Here is a 22,936-nt window from a genome sequence, read left to right as displayed (position 1 = left end):
ATTAACCACATTCATTAACTTTCATTGAATATATTACTGGCATAATTCAAATTACTATGTCTTCATATCTCATAATATGGGATAGTGCATGGGTTTGTTTGTTGTTATGTGCTCACATTTTTATTTTAGCTGTTATTGGCACAGAGTGGACCAATGGTGGAGCGCTAGGCGGCTGCGCATGGCAACTCTCTCTCCTGCTAGAAGCAGCCTGTTGTCAATTAATTTACAGATTATTTAATTTAATTTCTAGCATAGATTATTTTTATTCATACTTGTATTTTTACTTATTTATTAATTTTATTAATAAAAAAAAATGATTATTATTAGTTAATATTTAACAGTAAAAGAAGGGATTTTTTTTATTTAGTGGGAGAGAGCTGTTTGAGCACATCTTGCAGGTGCATCATGTGGTCTATTCTGCACCAATAGCAGCAGCTAGACTGGCAACTAACACAACCTCACACGAACACACACAAGCTAACTCCCTGTTATCAATATGGCTAGTATTAGACATTATATTTCTATTAAATTCTATATCTACTCGTTCCTTAAGCCTATTTTAAAAATAAAAACACCAAAATGTTCAGAAACATATTCACTACATACTAATATTTCTTTTCTTAAAATATTTCTGTAAAATACTTAATATGCTTACAAACATGAGGAATGAATGCATTGAGGGTCCAGGGGGGCAGTGCCCTGACCGGCTAGTGCATATTATAAGTTCTACTGATGTATAATGACAGAAAAATAGAAATCAATAATCTGCAAAAAACCTCCATCAAGGCAATTACTTTAATAACTAAAAGGATAAGCTATGGAGGTAAACGAATAGCTGCAAAATGTAAATCATAACATTCAGGCGCAAATAGCAGAATACAAAACAAAAAAAAGTATTTGAAACAGATGTTGTACTGATGCCATCAAAGAAAATAGGAACTTAAGAAAATCTTGTACTGAAAACAAAAACAAAATTTTATGGCAATGAACTTAATAAAATGATACTCCGAAGCAATCAACTTATACATATGTCTCTAACGGACAACTTTTCTTACAAAAGTGCTGTCAACATTTTGTACTTTTATATTGATTTAAAATTGGGGAAGCATTTTTCATCAGCAAAGGGTTGTTTTATAGATTTAGAAAATGAGTCGGATTACATAACTTTAAAATGTAAGATGAGTTCAAAGAAAATTAAATATTTAATTCGTTTCATATTCACTATTGACTAAATAGACTACTGGAAACATATTCCATCATGGATGTATATAACTAAAGAATAAAAAACATATCTGTTGGAAAGACACAAAATATTATATAACACATGTTTTTGCACAAAATAAAGTATAGTAGTTCAATTAAAATTATTTAATTTTAGCTAAAAAAAAGCACTAAAAAAGATGTTAATTCAAATTAAAATGTTTAATTGTATTTAAATAAAAATTTAGTTGTAATTTAATTTAATTTAAATACAATTATACATTTGAATTTGAATTAACATCTTTTGGGAAATCACTACAGTTTTAAAATTGTTGCTAAGTGGAATTTTACCCAAATATAATAGCAACGTTGATAACGGTAGATTTATGTATATAAATAATGATCTCGACTCTAGTATTGAACACAAAATTAGTGATAACGTTCTATTGGAACCGGATATTAATGATCTTGTAATGAGGGGAGAGATCAGAGATAACAGTTATGGTGAGTTAAATAAATCTTATTCTGAGTGCCATGAGCAGAATTAACTCCTCCTTCCTCCCCCTCCCAAATGAAAGGCCAACGCGTAATAATCGGTTACCGGCGACTTCAAATGATTATATATCCTAAATAGATATTATAAAATGATATATTTGTATAATATAATGCTTAATAATATAAAAAGTTATTACATATAAATTAGTTCTTTATTTACGTAGATGGCCGCCTACCTCTAAATAATTTTCTTCCGCTTTCCACGTGAGAAGTTTATAACGTAAGCAATTAAAATATATACGACAGGATCTCCGAATGTAGTTAAATAATCTTTCTTTTTATACAGATTCTACTGAAAATCTCTGACAGAGAAGCCAGCACTAAATTTTTGCAAATATGAGTTGCATATGAATTAAAGATATTATTACCGAAAGTCTATGTTTATTTGGTTCCTTAATTTTTCAGTTAACGTATTGGCATTTAAAAAAAGAAATAATTACCATTGTTTAAATGTAGATTAAACGTGTAACAAATAAATCTGTAAAATTAGAAAAATATGATTAATAAATATATAATAAACATCGCTCGATATAAATAAATATGAAATAAATAAGTAGTACTTGTAGTACAGCGAATAGGATGCGGCGACCCGACCGCGGTTTCTACTCGGCAAGAAGCTTATCCTCTTCACTCGTACGTTCAAAAGTCTTTTCCTTTAGAACGAAAACTGGAAAAATTATTCACAGTTTTGTTTGAGTATTGTTTAACTGATTTAATCAGACACGAATGTAACTTTTATTTACTACGAGATTAAAAAAAATTAAAAGTAAATTCATTGTCAACTAGCGCAATGAAGAAAACTAAACGAGAATAATGTTAAAAATTAATATTTAAAAAAATAAATAAATAAAACTGTGTTAATATTAAGTAAGAAATAAAAAATACCCTAACTGTATATAATAATAGAAAGTTATCTAAAAACAGTAAAATTAGACCCTCTACTTGAGTACATTAAACATATACGATATTTACTTGGTTGAATGCTAAATACGAGTAAATATATCACGTACTCGATCCCTGTTCACAACTAACGATATTAATTCTAATACATGTAAGAGAGTATTCTTACATGTATTAGAATACATGCACACGAGCATATCGCTGCAAACAATGCACACGTGTATGCATAAAAATACAAATTCTATGCATAAATGTAATTACATCAGTGGTTTCCAAAGTGTGCGCGTCAGCGCCCTGGGAAGCCATGACTTCGTTACAGGGGCGAAGATTGTGTAAAATATTACACAATATTCATAATTTTATTTCTATTTTCAATTTAATTTCATCTAGTGAAGCTGGTGCAAACTACTTAGTTGGAAGCTTCTGTAAATGATTACTAGATAATGAGACACTAATCACTCGATTATTTCAGTAGTTTCTCGAATTTTCTGGAATGTTGTGTTCATACATAAATAGATGTCGGTTTCGCACGGTTTTAATGTTGAATTAGTTTTCGGAGAATCAGTGGCAAGTATGAAGAAGTTTAAAAACAAAAAATATGATGACAGCTATTTGTACTTTGGTTTTACGACGACAGAAAGTAATGGCCAGTAATTCCATAAACGATTCTGTTAAAAAATGGCGTACAACGGCTTGGTTTCAAACGCAAAACGAATTAGTCGATCTATCTATCCGGTAGGACTTCAGAGGCAGTAACCGTTACTCAAAGAAGAATTTCTGCCAATCCAAAAAAAATCTGTTATCACAACAAATATAACACATGTTGTCGTAAGATTCTTAATGATTTAAATTTGAAACCGTACTTCAAGATGAGAAAATCGGTGTGATGTTTCTGGTAACAGTAATATTAGGGCCAGTATTTTTTGACGGACTGTCAACACAGATATGTACCGCACAATTATCGAAGAATTCAGTTAACAGATTGAAAAAAAATGCTGCTTTTATTATTTATTTTTTGTTGAGATGAGAAAGAATGCTGCTTCTTCTAACAAGACCGAGCAACATGTTACACATCAAACGATTCGATAACACGCGTCCATGCGGCTTTTATAAAAGAACGAATTGTCAGCGAAGACCAATGGCCTTCTAATTCCCTAAAATTGTTTAGTTGAAATTTTTTCGTTTGGAACACTCGAAGGATCAAATCCTCTACTACTGATGAAGTGAAAGCGAACGTTCAACAAGAAATCGACGACAAAGTTTTGCGTTAAGCGACTCAAAATTATCAATCGAGCATAAAAGTTCATCGCTGTGCATAGCGCTCACTTCAACATGTTCTGAAAACTGTGGTAAATGTACAGTCTTTTTTTTTTTTATTTAAACACAGAATTTCATTTTATTTACGTTAATTTTTACATGTTATTCAAAATATTTTTTTAATGTGAAGATTACTGATTAAGTGGTAACTTGCAAATTTTGATTTTTTTTCTTAAACCCAATCCGGTGTCAATTATTATAAATAAATATAATTATCAATTTTAGTTTTTTCTTATTTAATTTACAAATAATATACTATTCAATCTAGAGAAGACTTTTTAAGTGCTGTAGCTGTAAAAGGAATATCAAGATTAAAAAACAAATGTTTCCTTATCAGTTTATTAACTTTGATTATTATGAACGCATTAATCAAAAGATTTTAAATATTGTCTTTGATGTTTAAAAAAAACACATAATTATGTAGAAAAATCTCATTTTTGGGACGCGTTATTTTTTTTAATATCTGGTGAATTTGCTAAAATAATAACAAGATAACACTATCTATTGTTCAGGTCAACAACAGATACCTTTGCTCTAGCCACATACCGTAATTTTTAAAAATAAAACATGTTTTGAATAAATTTCTTGTAATCTTTATTTTAAAAAAAACTTCTTGGTTTTCCAGTTGTTTACAATGAATCACCAATAATTAAATAGTACAATAGAGATTTAACTAATTAGTGTATTTATATATTACTATCAATCATGTATCATATTTATTTTTCCCTCTTAATAAAATAAATATTTATTTTTACATTACCAATGAGCTGATGCCCTCTATAGTAATTTTCGATGGATGATGATCAATTTTCTAGCGTATTAAAAAAAATCTGATGTGGACATGACTTCCTTGTACGCTTATTAAATTACATATACACATATTTTTAAAATGAAAAGTACATAAAATTTTATTTCATTAATAACCTCTGATAGTTGTTCATATATTTTTTTTATTGAGTTATTATTTATCGTAATTTTTTTTACAATCACAGGTTAAAAATTATTAACAAATCAATATATTTAAAGTAGGGGGTTAAAAAAAGGAGTAAAATCTGATTCGAACCGATGTGTCTTGTAAGATCGAAATATTTCATTAATTAAACTTTTATTTGGCTATAACTCTGGAACCAATGAAAGTAGTACCTCTTATGATATATCGTTGAAAAGCTCTCAATGAAGACTTATTACTGCAGTTAAAAAAATCCAAAATCCAGTTTTTTTGGACACTTTTGTTTCAATTGGTTGCAATAAAAAGGAAAAGTAGACAATTAGATGTTACAAAAGTCCTTAATCCAAAATGTCAACATCCTACGAGTAATCGTTTTTGAGTTATGCGAATTACATACGCACATACGTACGTACGTACAGACGCACGCCGAATCTAGTCAAAATGGATATTTCCGTTGCAATTTGAAAACCGAAATTTATCGCGATCGCAATACTTCCTTTACTTCGTAAAAGGTGATGCCTGACCCGGTTTCGAACCAGAACCTCCGTGTGAAGGGCAGAGACGCCGCTACCAATCCGTCACAGGAAATCTGAGACGTGAAAAATAATTAAAACCTCTTTTATTGAACAAAGACGATATGACATAAAAACAAAGTATGAAAAAATATTTTACTTAAATACGGAAGATGCACATTCTATATCAAATTATACTGATATAAATTTTTTTTTTTAATGTTTCTCTAAATGCGATACCTTCCTCTGCATTCTATTTATTTATTACTATTTCGCGTAGATTATAGATCTGTAAATAGAATCTTTCTATCATCTTCAGTTTAATATAAAAGGCAAATTAAACATCTACAAACTTAACGTAACTAATGTTATGGATGTCATAAAATTACATTAGAAGTTCATAGCAGATGCTCTCCTTTTATAGGTAGTTTCAAGTACATCTCGAATTAAAGTCCAACAATAATCAACTAGCACATTAAAAATCTATTTGCCTTTGTAACGGCTTTCCAACACTGAAAGATCTTGATAGAAAAGTTCACCGTGTTCATCACTTACTCCCCAGAAGTTTGGCGGGAAGAAGTTCAGATTTGAATGCAGGAAATGGACTTTTACTGACATATTACATCCCATATAACTGTATGAGTTTATCTACAAATCCGTAATTTTGTAAACTATGAACACCCAGAAAGTTTTTGCAAGTGTCTAAACGCTGTTCCGCATCGAGTTCTACATCGGTCACCACAGAGTTAAATGTTTAATCTGTGACCGGTTCCCTTATTTGTGGGCCAACAAAAATCCCTTCTTTAATTTTTGTTTCACTCACTTTTAGAAATGTCTGAAGAATCCTTGAGAGTCCTTCATAGCTTTTTACAGATGTTTTTATTAGTCCCAATTTGATGTGAAGGACCGATAAAAATATTTTTTTTTGGTTCAACTAGAGGCTCACGAATAATCTTTTTCACCAGGATTTAAGTTCTCACGTTTCTTTCACTGTTGTATTATATAATGGTGATCCTTAGCTCAGCTGTTCCATTCACAAATAAAACAATAGTATTTTGTATACCAGGTACATGCTTAACAAAAGAGCTATTACTTTTAAATCTCTGCACACGTTCCGACTATGCTTTCTATAATCTACTTTTTCAATAACATCATACGTTTCTTTCATTTTTTTTCTTGATGATATCGTCATATGAGATGGAGGCTTGTGCGCGGGTTGAGGAAATAAGATTTTTGTAGCGTATGAAAAATACCTTATTCATTCTATAACAGATCGGTACAGAAGGATATTTATTACTGTTGTGACGCAGTAATGCTTTTAAGCTATACTTGAAGGAATCAATGAAAAGACGCCACTCCTCGGATTCATGAACTTGTCCTAATTGTAAATAAGCTCATCAATATTTGTATAGCAAATTAACTAATTTTCTTCAGAAAAATATTAAGAAAAGGTTTTTCTTTATAACTTAGATAGCCTGAGATTATTTTTTATTAAATTCCAAGCTTGCAAATTTAAATTTTAGAGTTTTTCAAAAACGCAAGATGATGAAAAATTTGACTTTAGATTCGTTTTCAGCATTAAAAAGCAGATTGATTTCATGTATATTTCAAGAAGCAAAAACTGTATTTATCAGTATTATTCATTAACACCTTTAGAAGGTAATAATCTAACGATCAGCAGTTTTCAACTGCAGTTTGGTTATAGAGCTAATTATGATTTTATTAATACGAACTTATTTACAAAAGGTCATGAATTCATTTTTCTGTTTTTAATAAATTTTGTAACTCAACAGTACACCTGACAAAATGCTCATTACATTTTGAGAGTATCATGAGAGTTCCCTTACCGACGTCAACCATTATAGCATGTAGAGTTAAAAATAAAAAGTATTACAATAAAAAGTTCTATGCCAGACAAGCTACTACGTAAATAGAAAGAAAATAGTCTTGAAATAGAAACTGAGTAGTCACTCAATAGTAGTCGCTCAATTTCCAGCCATTTATGAGTGAATGCCTAAGAAAATCAGCCGCAACGCTTTATTAATCTTACAATATGACAAGATATTAACTTTTGAAGTAGATTAAAAAAAAATAAATCACGGAAGTTGCGCGCAAGAGTCACCATTATGTACTACGTTTCTGACATGTGAAAATGTGGATCCAATTCCTATACTAATCTTGAATGAAACTTCTTTTTTCTACTTCTTAATCTATGGTTCAATTAAAAAAAAAAAATATGCGGATGGCCTGTCGATCAGTGGATGTAAAAATGTGCAGGTACACTCACTCACATGGTAGACATCGATCTATCATCTGATGGTAACGGCAGATTAATTAATCACATGTTGCAGAGTGAAGATGCCTGGAAGAGGGTTGATTCAGTTATTAAGAAAATATTAACGCAGAAAAATTAGGACGAGAGGAGATTGGGGTTCTGATCTTAGTATAGGGAAGGGCGGATAGCCCCAGTGGTGAGGACTGGCATGCTGAGGTGTGCCAGTTTCGATGAGCCACTGGGGACTCCAAGGGTTTTCTTGATAGGAAAGATCAAAGAAAAGACCCAATCGTCACGTCAAGACGATATATATAGATGGGCATATCAATAGACTCAAAAGAACTGGCCGGTTGGCCGACCTGCCATGCCGGACATACAGCCGGTAGGTGGGAAGGCCCGTTTGAGTACAACAGGCACTCCCTTGGATGGCGCAATACCAACCAGTCGGACCGGCCCAGGGGAGGAGAGTCAAAAAAAAAAGAAGAAAAAAGTACACGAACTCATTGCAGAAATATGGGACGCAGCTGCCTACGGCCCTGAATAGACAAAGCTCTATCAACGAATCAATCGGTAAGATAACTTCAGTTAAAAATGACGAACATAATTTCGCGCGCGTGCACACACACATACCAAGTCTTAACAAATTATAGTTAAACATAGGAAAATGATAATAAAATGAATATATATATATATATATATACGAACCTACTGTTGATCCGATCAACGGATTTGTTTAATCTAAAAATTATTTTTAAAAAAGGCGATAAATAATTTAAATGCATGATCAAAAAATTTAATTAAGTTACTAAATTAATATAATGTTATGAATTGATCGTTAGCATATCTCTGATACACTTTTAAGGGATTTAAAATACTGTACGATTATCCGATTCACTAAAGTAAAAAAGTTATAAAATTTCCTGGAATATTGTAAATTTAAAATCAATAACTTTAAATTACATTATATAAGCAAAGCTTTACTTTAAAATTTTGTTAAAGAATAAATATAGATAATATATATATATATATGTACATGCAATCTAAATAAATTGTTTCTGTTAATATCACTTTTATATTATATATTTACATAACTATATCTTTTTAAGATTAGGCCTTATTCTACGCATTGGAATGTTAGTGTACGTCAAAACTCTTTCGTTAAAATATATATATATTTTTATTATGAAATAGGTCACCCATCCTTCCTTTTCCACGAACTATTATTATTATTATAATAATACAGTATAGTAGTATTAAATGTATATATAATTGACCAATCGTGTTCACTGTGATAATTTTTTTTTATTAAAGAGTAATCGTATAAAAGCAAAACTTCCGAACTGGTTTTTAAAAAGTAAAGCTACATTCATACATCCGTTCAGTATCAGCTGTTTACTCATTTGCATTCTTAACTTGAGACATTGAGTACATCGTAACATAGTCATGGCTTGGCGGTTACCTTTAATTGTAAGTATTTATTATTTTTTTTTTAATTTAAAAAAACACGTCATCTATAGGCATTAATTTTTTTTTACTTAAAAATAACTGAACTCTGAGAATTGACACTGAGGGATCTTAATTGTAAGATTTTAAGTAACAAAAAATAATATCCCTAAACTAAATAGGTAAAAATTTCTAGCGGTCATCGATTAGAATGTTAGTTTCTTAAATTTTTCTTGTGAAAGTGTTTGTAAAATGAATTTTCAGTGAATAAATAATATAAAATATTATCTCTAAAAGTACTGTAAAGCCTGCTAATTAACTGTTAAAATATCTCTAAAAAGCTACTCAACATTTAATTTATATTAATTTTTAATAACTTTTTTGTTCTTTTTTTTGTAAAAAATTCATCTTTATGAATTTTCGGGTTTCATTAAATTCAGTTAGCTAAATATTTCTTAATTATAAATCGAGATACAGATTTTCTTTAATTTTATCGTAAAAAACAAAACAGCTTGTAATCAACATAAAAAAAATCCAAATGCTTTATTTTCATGAATAATTTTTTAAAATTTAAAGTTTTTTCAAATGAAATATTTCATTTCAAAACCGTACTTCGATTTTTGATTAAATTTTATGTTTTCTTACACTTTTTCTCCTACAAAAAAAAACAATTTTCAAGAAAATAAAAATCTTTGAACGGAATAGATCATAAAATATTGTTCGTTCTTTGTGTAATTCAGAATGACTGATGGCCATTGATAAAAGTTATATTATACAAGTTTTTGTTTTAAATTTATTATTTGATAATTAGTTTACCGAAGATGTTTTCTTGTAAGCGAAACGAATTTAAAAGTATATAACTAAAACAGATATCAATTAAAGCTTTTTTTGAATTTTCAATTTTTTTTTTTGTAAATCCAAATTAAATTAATTTGGATTTTTTAATCAAATTTGGCATAAATAAGACAATTTTGCACATTTTTTTTTCATTTTCAATCGCAAGCAATATTCAAAAAATTATTGAAAGGTAATATTTACTACAATAAATTTCAGATTTGAATTTCTCAAAAACGGCTGATAAGATTTTGGTAAAACTTCAGTTATTATGAATTTTATAGTCATCTGTAATTTGAAAATCATCAAATATGTTCAGCGCTTTCGTACAGCCCATATATAAATTAAAAAGAACCGATAAAATAATACATTTAAGTTGAACTCTGTTAAAACCGACTTCAAAAACCAGTATTAAAATTAACGAATTAAAAGTTTTTTAATATTCTTGTTTTAATTTTGACTTTAAAAAATCGCCAAAAAATAAAAAAAAAACTCTAGCTAAAACTTACTAGTCGTTTGTTAGGTGCCGACTACAGATTCGAAATTTAAAGAAGAAATATACGAAAGTTTATTAAATAATTTATTCTGATCGGTTCATAGTAAAATAGAGATTAGGTCAGGATTGGATGGATATGCTATCCACGTGTAAAAAAAGGAACTGCCCAAGCATTTACTAGATGGATGAAAACCGTCCTAAAATCTTGTTCAGAGCAGCTTCACAAAATACACAATTATATTATAAAAACAGATGCAGTTAAAATCCAAATTATTATTTTTTAGTTATAAACACATGAAATAACATTAAGGTAAAACATATGAAGATATTAAATATTTAAAAATGTACAAATAGTACATCATTCAGAAGATTTTAATGAAAATTATTTATCTGAGCGCACATTTACGTACACATTGAACGGCATGCAGAAAGATCAGGAATTTTTTAAATTATATTATTTAAAAGTTCATCTACAAAGTAATACTGTTTCTCTAAAACAAAATTTTTGATTGTACGTATTTTAAATAAATAGGTGGAAAGATCCTGTTTTAAATAGTTCGGTAAATTATTAAAAATTGCAAATTAGAAGAATTGTTTCTCTTAAACCGAAGTACTGTATTGAATTACAAGAAACTTTCTGTTGTCTGTTTTGATAAAGATAGATATTGTTTGTTTTAAAAAATAAGTGACCATTCTTTTTAGCGAAGATTGCACTTTCATAGATAAAATCAAAAGGATAAATTAATATTTTTACATTTTTGTTTTTAATATTTTAGTGTTTATTTTTATAAATAATTTTTAAAACCAATTTTTTTTTGGTTACTTTTTTTAATAAAGGCGTTAGGCATCATTAAAAAAAACAATGGCCGTACGATAAAACCTCTACACATAAAGTACTTTTTGTAATAAAATTACGAAATGGAATGCGCAAGAAACACGTAAAAATAATTGCCAAGAATGTTTAATATATATTAAACAGGAAAGCTGTTTAATATATATATATATATATATAAATTTAATTTAGTCTATTCGTATAAATTAATATAAAATATAAAGTCAAAAGAATTTCTTCAAATCGTTCATATAAATATATATATATTATTGCAAACTTTCCGATAATATTTCATTATTTTTGTTTATCATAAAAATACTTTGAATATCAGAATGACGTCAAACTACTTATCACACTGTACCAATTCCGATACTAAATAATGATGAGACATTGGTAAGTAATAGTACTGTGTGGTTTATCGTCTCTTAAATTTTCCACTCGTTCCATCTTACTGAGGTACTTCTATAGTAACTTCAGTATAAACTTGAGTGAAAACTTCAATACAAACGACGATGTTATTTTTTTTTTTTAGTAAATTTATCGATTAAAACTTTGTAAATCCAGCCTACTCGGAATTTTATTTCTCCGATTATTTTGTGTAATCAGGATTGTGTTGTGATAGCAACCAAATAATTGAAAAAAATATTAATTACACAAATTCTATTTTGAGATAAAAGAGTACAAATAGAAAAACAGTTTTATCAAAAACTGTTAGATAATAAAAATATACACATACAGTTTTTCCTTTTTACAAATATTTAAAAAAAGTACGGGTATGTAAAAATGTTTATTACATTTTAAATTCCAGTAATCATGAATGTTAAAATACGTTAAATTTCTCACATTTAAACATACAAAAATGAAATTTAACATCTTCCTACCTTGAAATTATTTTTTTCCGTATGGCACCACTACATCCCAAGCCCCCGGGAGTTTCCTCATGGAGAGGAAACTCAAAAATTTTAAAGGGAGATGGTCAGATTGTGACTTCATTTTAAAGCACATCAAAAACATTCTCCGACGAAAACTTCAGGCTGACAATCTTACCCAAACGAAGGCCATTTAATTATTTTCATAGTTAATTTTAAAAGTGATCTAAAGTACATCCCAAGTAAATGTCTTATACCGAAAAATAGGCAGTTTTGAAACTTAAGTAAGCTTAACGTAGAGACCTTTGAATTTTATAAATAATTAAAATATGTTTTTAAATAATTGCTAGGTAAGCTTTTCTTTTGCCGGCCTCGGTGGCGCGAGTGGTAGCGTCTCGGCCTTTCCTCTGGAGGTCCCGGGTTCAAATCCCGGTCATGGCATTTTCACACGCTACGAAACTGTCATTTCATCTCATCCTCTGAAACAAAACCTAACGGTAGTCCCGCAGGCTATAAAAAAGGTGTACTTTACTTATTTATTATATTTGAATCCTATTCAAAGGTAAATGAAACAGCTTTTTGGTTCATTGGCTTTGGAGCTTTGATTTTTTAATTTATATTATGACTTTTTTTCATTATTATGACTTGTGTCTGTTCTACAGTTGACATAAATATGCACGAACATAAGTAACCTATTTCAAAGAAACCTGAAAAATTAGCCTTTTTACGAGGTTCATTTGATTGAAATTTTAGCGACATCTTTTATTTCATAATATGAAACATTTGCCAGTGCACTGTTTTTTCTAAACCGTGTTTGCATTTACTCCAACCAGTGCACTTTAAAAAAAAATAATACAAAAAAGTTAAATCCTCCTCTTTTCATAAAATATTTTTTAATGTCATCTTCACGATGCATTTTAGCGAAAAATTTCAGTGTAAGAAAGTTAAAGAACGAGTAAACAGAATTGTATTCAACTTTTGTAGACACGTTTTTTTTAATTTCAAACGCGGATTCTTCCCTGCATCTTCCGGAAACAGTCTTCTTGTGATTTACCAGTTGCGGATGAATTTTAATAATAGATTATAAGGGAAAAAGAATTAAAATCTGAAATAATTTTTATACGAAAAATTGTTGAAACTTGTTGAGACAATAATAAATAAGATTTTGAATCCAGAAGAACATATGGTAGTTCAACATATTATGTATTGTTTCCAACGTATATTAAAAACCATTAAAGACCACTTAGAAGTTATTTGTTTGTGATAATAATTGCATTATTATTACTGGTTAGAAAGTCGTGTACCGTATTAACATTATAATCTATGTAAATTTAAATTTATTTATATTCCGTAATATTTGATATCCACTGCTGAGTTGAAGAATGTATATAACATAATTTTTTCTTGGGTCATTAATTCACAATATACGCTTGGAGCTTGTGAAGGTGATATGAAATGGAAACTTTGTATCACATGAAAAATACTCTACCTGACCTAGGAACGAACCCGAGGCCTCCGGATGAAAGGCATTGCTTCATTATAGAAAGAGATACATTATCGTTCCCGATTGTTGTTATGATTGTGACGCGTATAAAGCACCTTAGGCACAAGACCCACCGATCAGAGTTATTTTCTTTGAAAGTAATGATGTTCACTGTATAACCAGGCCTTGTAATGAAGGTGGTTTCACATTTAGTGCTCAATATCACCTGCAGTTCGGTGGGTTAGGCATACTAATAACGCAGCCGTATATTTGGCTCAGTAAAGAAGGTCAGTAAAGAAACCACTTCACTTCTCACTTTTTCTAATAAGCTTGGAATGAGATTTGTTATTTTTTGGAGATGGCTGTCATTTTTAAGAATGTTGTGATTCACGTTAGATCATACAAACAATCTTCGATATCAATAATTGCATAAGGATTATGCAATTATTATTACTCGGATTTCTGAAATAATCTACTTAAAATTGTCCGTTTTGCTGAGACTGAAAGACAGAAGAACAACCTACTTCCTTTAACGAAAAAGACAAAATTCTCAATTCGAAAAGTTTTGTTGTTTGTTGTAGCCTTACTCACGAGAAAATACACTGATTTTTTTTTTTTTTGAAAGCAATTTCTGTTATAGTCACGTTTTTAGTTACTTCCAGATAATACCAGCGAAAGATAAAAAAGCAGTCACTTAGACAATTGAAGATATTTTTATTTGTTTATCACTCTTACAGCCATTTTTTTGTTCGTCATTTACAGTCGGCGCAGAAATTATATGCACTAGAGATCGAGATCTTATAAAATACAAACTATCGGGGGTGCAAAAGTAGGTATACAGTTGTAGAGTTCTAGAGTTTTGTTTGTCAGTAGTTGTAATGTTTTATACATAATGCGTTATTTATTATGAAATAAAACAGTATCATTAGGAGGACACGATCATAATTACAATAACAATTAAGTACAAACTGTGAGGTGTACAAATTGCCGGCCTTCAGCATTTACACATTCCTGCAGTCTAGTTTCTATACTCAAGCGCACTTTTACACAGAGGTTTTTATCATTATGAATTTCTTGGCACGCATCTTTTATGAAGTTTTCTCTTGCGTAATAAGCGCAGTTATGCTTATTAACAGCGCCTGAAAATGTAAAAATCTCTTCGCCGGATCAAGACGCTTTGCGAGTGATGCCATCCCCTTGTCTTTTTGCATTCAACATTACCTTGCAGAATTGTAATCGTTGATCTGGATCATCTTCTAATAATCCATTAAGTAATCTTGGCCGATACATTTTCAAACCTAAACATTGCATTAGACGCCCCAAAGATCTTCGTGGAATGACTAACTCACGAGAAGCTCTCCTATGATTTTTTTTGGGCTTTGGATAAATGCCTGCGCAACTTACATTTAAACATTATGTCTTGGGTATGTCTTCAAACATAATATGTCTTGAGTAGTAACACTGACTGGTGAACCACTCCTTGGCACATTACAGATGGAGCCAGTTACATAAATTTATTGTGTAATCTGTAAATTGTTAGTCTACTTGGTGGAGATACAACAAATTCTGTAGTCCATTTCGTCGAACCGTTTTAGTATTCTCAGTCTTCCAGTATTGTTTGACTATCCACTTCCGTTGGTCGATGATTAAATTACCAGCCATGATTATTTGAAAAATACTAATTTTAAGTAATTAAGTAAGTAATAATAAAGTAACAAATAATAAATCAAGTGATATCTGTTATAACTGTATACCTACTTTTGGTGCAAAAGTAGTAGATAGAGGGGTGCTCTCTGTATACATTAGATTTCAAAATAAGTCAAATCAAGATTTACATCATTTTAATTGCATTTGAGATGCAGTTTGACAATGAAATTTTTTTTACTATTTTTTTATGTAAAAATTGAAAAAGATAACTTCTGTGGCGTATCTTAATTTTGTTTACTTACCAGTAAATTACTACAGCACGAATCCGTCTCAAATATTTACATAATTCTATTAACTTATCACTCTCTAAAATATCAAAACTGGCCTTTCAACCAATTATGAACTGTTATTCAATTTGTAAAATCATTTTATCTGGGAATTGTATGACATAGTAACACGGTTCAAAGCTTTGCGTCTTGTTATTTTAGTTACTGAAAATCATATTTTATAAAACTTAGCGCTAGCTTAATTTTTTTAAACCTGAATTTCAAGAATAATAAGTAATTTTTTATTTTTAATACTTACAAATTAATTTCCTATTTTTGACTATTTATTCTTAACAGTTTACAATGTTTATTTTTTCTTAAATAGGTTTTGATGGTAGTACTCACAATCTTGCCAATAGTATTGGCGATATCACCATTACCTTTATTACAACATCCACATCATTATGCAAGTGGAGGTGAAAACGTTGCCCACGGAACTGAAAGTGGACACCATACTGGTGGGGCTGGACACGACGGAGGTGGCGGACATCAGCAACATGGAGCCGGACACCCGAACTGATAATCATCAGAATTAATGTGAAATAAGATAATAAAACTATCTTAAACTAACGACCAACCGATAAATTGTTGTAAATTATTGTTAATTTTTTTAAAATCACCTTTAAGTATATCTAAATTTGTTAAATGCCTTTTTTATGTTTATTAAATTTATCTATAAAGTAGAAATTGAAAATATATATTCATATCATCGCATCGATGACTCGGTCAATATTATCACTGATCGCTTAACTGAAGGATCAAGATTCGATATCACTTTCACGACGGGAGAATTACTACAAATTGGAGAATTTCAGTCTATCTACCTACAAAAGCTACACGATAGAAAATTATTCAAAGAAAATATTAATTTGTAAATACTCTACAATTAACCAAATTACAAATTATTTAAAAGTTTTCTTATCATATATAAATTACCTATTATCTAGCAATAAATGAAAGAAAGTAATGGATAAATCAAAAAAGTATTTATTATGTAATTGTTACGCCTATTATGTAATAAATAATAAAACTGAAAACGAATTCATTTTGTTACTATTTATTTCCATATTTAAATTTTGTATTTAAATTCATATTTTTTAAAACGGCAATAATTTTTTTTAATTACTTTTCAATCGATGGTAACTAAAATATTTTATTTATTTAAAATTACTTCAGTTAAAAATAAAAATTTAGTTAAATCAAAGAATTTTAATATTACAAAAGAACTATTTTTTTTTTTTTTTAAGTAATCAACATTTTGTTAATAATTGTTATTCGCCTGTAAAAGATTTTATTTAGCTTTGGGTGTCGTTCGATCGGTTAATAAAGTCAACCCATCACTTGGTATCTATATCAAAAATACTTGTATAATAAATACTTGAATCTAAAATTTTCTTTGTCCATCATTTTTTTTTAAATACAGCTTCTAATCTAGCAAATATAGCTTTTCTTAGAATGTAGCTTCCACAAAAATTTTTCAGCTTATTTACCAGTAAATGTGAAACGAGTGACGACCAATCCTAAATAAACTTAAGAAAAAAGGCAAAATATTAGTTAAAACGATTTAAAATAAAACAATAATTTAAAAAAGTAGAAAAATAAAAAGTAAAAAACATAAAACGTAGAAAAATTTAATTACACCATTAGAATTATCAATTTTTGCGTAAAATATATAAAACACCACTTCAATGGAATTTTCCATTTTTTTTATCAGCGTGAAAACGGAAAAAATCATATTTTCAGAACATTTTCGGGAAATTAAAATGTAGGTAGGTATTAAAAAATAACCGACAACGACAAAAAATTGATTATTATATGTTCATCAAACTGTTACTTAACGCTCTACCAACTACCAGATTTTTAAAACGCAAGTAAGTTTTTTTTTTCAAAAGAAGCACATTTCGGGATATGACGCATTTTGCGATAAAGTTGATCATAAGTGCAATACAAATTCGGCTATAATTATTTTTAGTCGGAATAAAGTGAGGAAGACGCGTGAGAGGAAAGTAACTTTGAAACAACTTTATGAATTAAAAAGGCCCAAATGTAACGGTAATTATTTCAGTTTAATTACATACAGTTTCAACTGAACAATTATGTCGTGAAAAATTTATAAACAATTGAAGAGTAGCAAATAGTTAAATAATGCATTGTAACCAGATTATACTTGAACGAGAGAATTTTCATTCCACGTACCCCTTTTTTAATTCATAAAATAATTTCAAATTTCTGTCCATCAAGCGTCTCCGTCGGTTTATTTAGATTTAAAATTATTTTACTCGAAATCGTGCTTCACCGACGATTCCAACGATGCTAATTTTATCGCAAACTTCCTTCGTTCCCTTCCACTTGTTAAAATGTGTTTATTTGATTGTCAAATGTTTACCCTTTCTGATTATTAGTGAGAACGTAATATATCTGGCATACGATGCTTGTTATTTTTGAGAATAAGTAGCCATTTTCGGTAGTATGTATATTATAATACATTTATACATTTTTCATACATTTTCATACATTATACATATTATAATACATTTTCGGTAGTATAATATTTCATACTACGTTTCAATTTGGCTAAAAAATTTTGATTACGGGCATCTACCATACACATATTTTTTAAATACAGTATCGACTGAAAGACAGCTTTCCCAATTAATATTAACAAAACTGTTAATAAAGATATGTTTTATAAAAAAAGAAAAAAAAGTTTACATTTTATACACATCAGGATGTTTTCAAAATATTGTCTGCTCTTTCGCATTCACGGCAAAGTTTAACCGCAGAACTACACATTTTTCTGTAAAATTTTGTCCCCAGTTATAAAATCCAGCTGAATTCTCAATCGACGGCTTGACTGCGGTTCAAATTATTTGGATTTGATGAAAATACCATGACTACTCCCCAGAACGAAAAATCGCAAGGCGTGAAATCATCAATGTGGAGACCATTCAGCTATTCCTCAGCATCCTATCCGTTCAGGTAAAGTTTGATTTAATAGTCTTCAACTTTAAAAGCACAACGCCATCTTTCTGCCTAAAATAAGAACGGTTGATATCAAATACAAGGCTGTTAGCTCGGGAATAATATATAAGAATATTAATGGCTTTTCCACTTTCTTCGAAGAAATAAAGCAGCAACACTTTTTTTCTGATTCCCCATCAAACATGAACTTAGGTAGATTTCTTCACCACAGCTGCGCAACCGATTTTCATCAGATCAATCAACCTTAAAAAGCATGTTTTATCAAACCACATCACTGATCTGGAGAAGTGAGGATATGCTTCACAACGAGTAATAAATTCCGGACAAAACTCCACCGTTCTATCAAAGCCGCACTTTAATAAAGTGCATGAAAAAATCTTGGTCATAACAATTAAACTTAACTTCCTTCAGAATATTTTCTTAGCTTATTCTCGGGATTTTCAACATTACAGAAACCTTTCTGGTTGATGTTCATAACACTTTATAAACATCTCCGTAGCAAGTTATTTATTTACTAAAGTCTAACTAGTTCCAAGCCTGCTAGAAGTTGGAAAGTTGGAATATCTCAAGCGCCACCAATATTTTCAAATTTTATTAAATTTTAACTTATGAAAATATTAACGGGTTGGTAATGGATAATTAGAAAAAACTCGCGTGGTATTCTTCAATGATAGTAGCAGTACCTAATTTCCAATTCGTATCTCATAACTATGTTGAATTTAAATCTACATACAAGATAAATTGATTTTAACTCACCCGGTGACCCACCGGGTTGGTCTAGTGGTGAACGCGTCTTCCCAAATCAGCTGATTTGGAAGTCGAAAGTTCCAGCGTTCAAGTCCTAGTAAAGCCAGTTATTTTTACACGGATTTGAATACTAGATCGTGGATACCGCCGGTGTTCTTTGGTGGTTGGGTTTCAATTAACCACACATCTCAGGAATGGTCGAACTGAGAATGTACAAGACTACACTTCATTTACACTCATACATATCATCCTCTGAAGAATTATCTAAACGGTAGTTACCAGAGGCTAAACAGTAAAGAAAAAAACTCACCCGGTACACACAAATAGTTACGTGAGCTATTAATAGTTGCCGTGAGATAAATGTACTTCCTTCTACAACTTTCAAATGTGAACTAAAGCCCATACGGTCGGATAGTTGTCTTCTATAGATACTTTTATGAAGTGGAAGCGAAAGGCAGAATCATTAAGCAAACTATCTACCGGTGGTAAATAATTCAAAACGGCCTAACACCCATTCATTAATACAGGGTTAATTTTGGTTTTTAAGGTTGATGACGAATAAAAATAGTTTCACCCGTTCTCAGAATCGTGTGGCTTGTTGAACCGTCTTCTAAGGGTTCCAAAATAAGTCCTAAAGTTTCAGAGGTGATATTGATACTTGTTATCGAATAAAAAAGATTTTTAAATTTCACTTTCTAAAAAGTGCAATAAAATTTAGTAAATAGCTAAACAATATTGGAAACGAAAAAGGAGGAAAGCCCTAATATTTTCCACATGTAAACGTTCGAGTTAGACAGATGAAAAGAAAATCTTAGACATAAACAAAAAATATTTTTTTAATCATCTAATTAGGATAAATTGATTAAAAAAAAATCAAAAATAAAAATTAAATTTTAGAAATAATATTTTGGATTAGTTAAAATCTATTAATTTAAAATTAATTAACATATTATTTATTATAACTAAGTGATAAAATTTATCATAAAAGTTTGCTTTGTAAAAAATGTAATCATTCTATTTACCAGTTGTTTGTTAATTAGTTGTCCTACATGTGCTTTCATTCAAGGTCTTAATGGATCGTTTCTGTTGAATGCAGTAAAATAGTTTATTCGGTCAAATATTATGATTTATTTATTAATGGAAAAATTATTTCATAACAAAGAAACTTGCTTATGTAAATTGTATTCAACTTTTGTCAATAAAATATCCACATGTACTTATACTAACCGCCATATAACTTGGCGAATGTTTTGTTCGTTACTCTGCCATAAAAAAAAAAACGCAGACAAATTTTTATTATACCATGTGAATCACCAATCTTTTTTGCGAAAGATTTATAAAGTAATACTAATATGTAATTTTCCATTTTATTTGAATTGACGTTAAAACAGAAAAAAAGGGTTTTCAGGAGGTTTTAGTAAAAGTAAAATTTAAGCAGCGATAAAAAAATAACCGACAATGATAAAAATTCGACATATAACATGTCGTAACCTTATTTATCATCCTGCTGCCTACCAGTTCGATAAAATGATTTTCAAAATGGTTCACGACTTTTTTTTTGCAAATGAAGTGCTTTAACTCGTTTCAAATTTGGTTTCGTTGGAATCGTCAGTGCAACACGAATTTAACTATAAAAAATAAAATCGAAATAAAATGATGGAGATGCTTGATGGGCATAGATTTTAAACTACTTAATGGATTAAAATGGCGAAACGCGGCGGTTACTAGAGATTTTTAAGTTCACACAGTTTCAACTGGTAGTACAAAAAAATATAAATAATAAAATACCCATCAGAAAACGCTTCTTTGAAATCATAACTGGCGGTTTAAAAATCGCTTATTCGAACTGGTTCTCGGCAGAGTGCCAAATAAGCATTAGATGAACATGTTAGTAGCCTATTTAAAATTGTTATCATTTGTTATTTTTTTATATTAATTTTAAATTTCTGAAAACCTCCTGAAAAAACCCGTATTTTCTATTTTCTCGCCAATAAAACGAGAATAGAAAAAGTACAAGCAAGTGCTGTTTTATACATTTTACGCAGAAAAGAATGATGATTTTAACGGCGTAAATAAACTTTTTCTGCGACCTGTTTTGACGACACAGTAACACAACAATCACCCGCCAAATAAAATAGCACTATCATTTTTATAATTTTTAACTGACAGATGCGACTTTAAGGTCGACAAACCTTTATTAAGGTTTACGAAAAAAGTTCGTAAAAACTTAATTATCAATGAAATCTTTTGCGGCTCGCAAATATTCAGAAGATATTTGAATTTCAGTAACACAAAATTCTTAAATGGACTTCTAACTATATTACTGTTTTTATACATCTTGTTTATTATTACATACTGAACTATAAGACAAGTATTCTTTGATTTTTATCGCTAACATTCATAAATTTTTTGTATTAAATTTTACGAATCTTTACATTACAGCGTGTTATATTCCGTTATTTTAAAAGTCTGACAGTTTTACTTACATTTTCAACAAACGCTCTTCTGCATCGTATGTTATTAACCAGTAGGCTATGCAATAAAAAAAAATGAAAACACATTATATTGTTTACTAACGCATTACATCTGTTTTCTTATTATTTTAGAAACAAAGCCGACATAACTTTTTGACTTGGAATATTATGAAACTGAAATAAAATTGTTCTCAAGAATTATCAATCATTACAATCCAGGCAACTTTTTTTTCTTCTTTTTTTTATCAACCAAACTTTCGTTGTAAATTCATAAAACTTACCACGTTTTTACGACCATCGTATATATTTACCGGATAGTCCACATTCACATTTGAAGAAGATGAGGTTGTTGCCAATTCATTCACAAATGATTGGTCATGGAAGCATAGCACAAAATGAATAGCAATATCCACGATACACTAATAATAATAACACCAACTTGCATACTACTGATTAATATACGTAAATTATCGATGAACGCAGAATTACTAAATAGCCAAAAATATATATTACACAAAATAGCATTTTCGTTTGACTGCAACTCAATAAAGCCTTTAGTAATGTAAAATTTAAAAATAGCTTAATTTTTATTTTGATCTTCCATAAATTACCATAAATACGCATAATCTGTCTACGTAATACTTTCCTGCTATTTGAGATACAGAACCTATGGTGACCATATAACCTATATCTCAAGACCATTTGTAATGAAAATTAAACAGAATCAGTGACCTGTATTCAGAAATCATCATAAAAAATTTCATAAAAATTGGTTAATCCAGTCAAGATATTAAGCTAAACAATAAATAATAAAAGATGGAAAAAAAAATAGATTATTATTAACCCTCCCCCTGAATGAAACTACCCAAACACAAATCAAAATAACAAATTCATATAATGGAATCATCTAATATAAGAATTTGACTTTATTTACAGAAACAACAAAAAAGAAAAAAAGGGGTTTTTGCCCTCAACTTTTTATGGTGATTTGAATAAGACCAAACATCACCACAAAAATATCTTAGCTGCCTAGGGGACAATAAATTATTTGAAAAACTTACCCATCCTTTGAGTATAATTTTTAGATGAGAGACC

The sequence above is a fragment of the Lycorma delicatula genome, chromosome 3 (assembly GCF_047948215.1).
Source record: "Lycorma delicatula isolate Av1 chromosome 3, ASM4794821v1, whole genome shotgun sequence".
Taxonomy (NCBI): Eukaryota; Metazoa; Arthropoda; class Insecta; order Hemiptera; family Fulgoridae; genus Lycorma; species Lycorma delicatula.
Note: the sequence above shows the minus strand (reverse complement) of the source record.